We start from the raw sequence: 4,670 nt of genomic DNA, 5'->3' as shown, positions 1-4,670 counted from the left end.
ATGTATGTATGTACAGCATATTAACAAATGTATGTTTCCACAAATGTGTGTGTCTCTACGTGAGGGAGAGAAAGATTTTATATGTGTATGTGTGTGTGTGTATATATATATATATATATATATATATATATATATATATGTCAGTAAATAGTGGGGTTGTATTAACTGCACATGGAGAAATAATAGGAAAATGAAAAATAATAATAAGGCAGAATGCTAAACTGGAAGCATATTTTAATAAAGATTTCTAACCGGCTTCCATTGCATAGCAAATTTTCAAGAAGAGGGAGAATGAAAATGTTTTTTACAAAGAAGTACAAAATGAAGAAAATAATATATAAAAAAATAAACATACCAATACATTATATTGTCTTTGAGCTTTTGAAGTTCAATGGTAATTCATGTATATAATGGTTGGAAAAATAAGGATGCATGAGAATTGAGAGTTGTGTTAGGTTTAAAGAAAAGGGCTAAAAGTTTGTGTTAAGCAGGAAGTGTGTGTAAGGGGAGACAAATCTCCAACTAAAAAGATTTGTCTCCCCTTACACACACTTCCTGCTTAACACAAACTTTTAGCTCCTTTTTTTAAACCTAACACAACTCTCAATTCTCATGCATCCTTATTTTTCCAACCATTATCTACATGAATTACCATTGAACTTTAAAAGCTCAAAGACAATATAATGTATTGGTATGTTTATTTTTTTATATATTATTTTTTTTATATATTATTTTCTTCATTTTGTACTTCTTTGTAAAAAACATTTTCATTCTCCCTCTTCTTGAAAATTTGCTATGCAATGAAATCCGGTTAGAAATCTTTATTAAAATATGCTTCCAGTTTAGCATTCTGCCTTATTATTTTTCATTTTCCTATATATATATATATATATATATATGTATATTTCAGTTTGCAAATATATCTGCTTGTATCTACATTTGTGCAGAGTTTATGGATCTTTGAATGCAAGTGTATTAGTATGTATGCATATGCGTGTGTGTGTGTGTATGTATATATGTGTTTGTATGTACGAATATAGAAGCATTGTGATTGAATTTGGTAGGCGGAAGTTACTGCCGTGTGTGTATGTCTGTGTATGTGCTTGTGCCTCTCTCCCAAAGAGAGAGAGAGGGATATATATATATATATATATATATATATATGTGTGTGTGTGGGCACAGGTGTAGTTGTGTGTTTAAAAGTTCACACCCAAAATGACTTGTATGTGAAATTTCATAGACAGAAAATGTGCATAAGTGCATTTTGTGTGTGTGTGTGTGTATGTTATATTACTGTTATTATTATTATTATTTTGAAGGTGGAGCAGTGACAGAGTCAACAGGCTGTCTGTTCCATATCTCCCTTCATGATCTATAAAATAGCCATCATTAATGTACAAAAAATTGATTCAATTGACTACACCCCACTCCTATATAGGTTTGGTTCGTGCTCATGTAACGAAAAATATTAGCAATTTTATTAATAGTTATATCAGGTTTTAATCATTATATGGTTTGGTTCTAACTACACACTTGAATATTTCCAACATTCTTAAAATCAGTTTGTATTTATGCATTAAGACATCTTTTATATAATAAATGAATATGAATACAGTGAATTATTTAATTATGGCAGATCAATGTGTATTTTGATTATGCAATGATGTCTGATGAAGTGGTCTGGTTATTTTGTTTTGTAGTATATTGATAAGCAAATAAATAACCATTCTATGGAAACATTTGTAACATAATTGAATAATCAACTCCATCTATGTTCAATTATTATTATATTTTACTCTGTGATAAATGTGCAACATCTTGTTCTTACATTCATTACATTGTATTTACAAAGTGTTTAATATCATGAATTAACTCGTTAAGATTGCATCATTTGTTTTATTGATTGGTTGATGGATGAGAAATATTGTTGGTATTCCTTTAGAATACCTTGTTAACCAAATTCTCACGTGAAGTGCTACTGTATTAATTTCCTAGATTTTAAAGATCCCTCCTAATTAGAGATGTATGCATGTGTGTTGTGTGTATAATACACACAACACACACATAGTAGACCATTTACTCAGTAGTGAGTGTTGCTACTCTAAAAGTTGTATCTGCAAAGACACAGCACTACATGAAAAATCATATCTCCAGAAACACCTTTTAGGATTCTAGAGGTATCTCCCAAAAATGTAGGTAGGGGTAGGCGTGGGGAAGCAATATGAAGCCATGTTCTTTGCCTGCACCCATGTTTTTAACTAGTTTCTTGTTGGTACAATTTATGATCACAAATACATGGTGGTACTTAATCTTGTGCAATAGATTGAATAAATCTCTGTTTTTGGAGAATTTCAAGATTGCATAGTGTATCTGAATGCCCGCCGTTTGGGGCCTGTCAGTTAGACAGTCAGATGTTGCAGATCTGAGAATCCGATCATCTCACTTGATTTCATTCTCTTGTACAATTAAGACCTCAATTATCTGAATGAGAAGGCAGGGAGCATTTTGTTTGAATAACTGATTGTTTCAATAATTGATCTGATCATAAAAGGAAAGAAGCCATACTGAACATAATCACATTAAAATAAAGCACAAAAAGCATGTCTACAGAATTTTTATGTTATTCAATCAATAAAATGTACTCTTCTACAATTTTTGATGCCTTTTCACTTTGATCTGTGTGCTATAAAATTTCATTTTCCTGTTCAATTGTCGGTAATGTTCTTTTTCTCTTTACAGACATGCTAAAAGCAACAAATGTTATTTCTGATAACAGATATGTACTAAGTACAAAGTTGTTGAGTGAACAGAGACAACACTGATTTTGTCATGCTTTTAAATCCTTCACAATGTTCGGCCACTTTTATGCTATAAAATTATTTTAAAACTGGTTAAACCCACTACCCAAATTCACACACTTTTATCATCTTCCAAACAAAAATTGTGCAGTAGTGTGCCTTGACATGACAAACTCCTGTTTATGTCCATGTCTATGAATATTTTCAAAACATTGTCCTGGCTGGCTTCCGTGCCGGTGGCACATAAAAAGCACCATTCGAGTGTGGTCAATTACAGTTCCACCTGACTGGAAAGCACCCACTACACTCTTGGAGTGGTTGGCATTAGGAAGGGCATCCAGCTGTAGAAACCTTGCCAGATCAGATTGGAGTCTGGTGCAGCTGCTGGCTTGCCAGTCCTCAGTCAAATCGTCCAACCCATGCCAGCATGGAAAGCGGACATTAAACGATGATGATGAAGAAGAATGAGGAAACACTGCTTTCATCTAACAAATTCCAAAAACAAAATATTCATCCACTCATATGTATACTTGAAAGCAATTGCAGTGTCATTGAACCTGGAATCAGATCTTGTTATTTAAGTGGATGTCTTAACTACACAGCTGTCTCACACATGAAAAAAACTTCATTTTTTTTCTCCAATATTTATACATACTTATTTTACATTAAAAACAAATTGCGTATGTGTATTCTTGTCTATATATATATATATATATATATATGTGTGTGTGTGTGTCTGTGTGTATCATTTAATCATAGAAATGGGCTCCTGCATGTGTAAATATATATATATATATATATATATATATATATAAAGATTTTGTAGTTTGCTTGAAGCATTGTATATGGAATATAACGTTGAAAGATTTAAAAGACCAGACAATGCAAATAGATTTTAAGATGAGGTAGCGTAAACTAAAAGTAAGTTACCTGGTAATCTTTGGTCATATATGTATCCAAACCCTGAAGAAGGGACTTGTATGTCCCAAAATATTGGATACATATACGACCAAAGATTACCAGGTAACTTACTTTTAGTTTACGCTACCTCATTTAAAAATTTATTTGCATTGTTTGGCCTTTTAAATCTTTCAACAATATATATATACTCTTTTACTTGTTTCAGTCATTTGACTGCGGCCATGCTGGAGCACCGCCTTTAGTCGAACAAATCGACCCCCGGACTTATTCTTTCAGTCTCTTTTGCCGAACCGCTAAGTTACGGGGATGTAAACACACCAGCATCGGTTGTCAAGTGATGGTGGGGGGACAAACACACATACATATATATATATATGACAGGCTTCTTTTCAGTTTCCGTCTACCAAATCTACTCACAAGGCTCTAGTCGGCCACTCCTGCACCTATAATATATATATATATATAGATATAAAGAGATACAGAAATAAGTTTTTTTTTATTCTCAAACATGTGATAATGCTAATACACTAGCGTGAACAGGATAATTAATCCATGCATTGCAGATGGCCGGTAACACATTTTTCTGCAATGTATGGCAATTTAGTAGAGTGAGATAATCAGTAGGAGTGTGAGGGAGAAGAGAGACAAAAATATGGTCAAATGAGACAAGAGTGACAATAGTATCATCATCATTTTTAGGTTAGCTTTTCCATGCTTGCATGAATTGGACAAATCCTTTTCAATAGTGTTGCCACTTATATCTCTTTTATGAGGTCAGCTTTTACCATTCTGCCCACATATTCCTCTTCCATATTTTACTTCCACTTAGCTATCCTAGCACTTCCCTATCCATCCAAGTGTTGATTCTTGCACACAGCCACTGGTTCCTGTACCTACTTTATCTCTCAGCTCATCTGCACCACGTCTATGTGTGCAGACAATGCATGTTGC

This window comes from Octopus bimaculoides, chromosome 11, assembly GCF_046866305.1.
Source record: "Octopus bimaculoides isolate indiv1 chromosome 11, ASM4686630v1, whole genome shotgun sequence".
NCBI lineage: Eukaryota > Metazoa > Mollusca > Cephalopoda > Octopoda > Octopodidae > Octopus > Octopus bimaculoides.
This window is presented reverse-complemented; position numbering follows the sequence as displayed.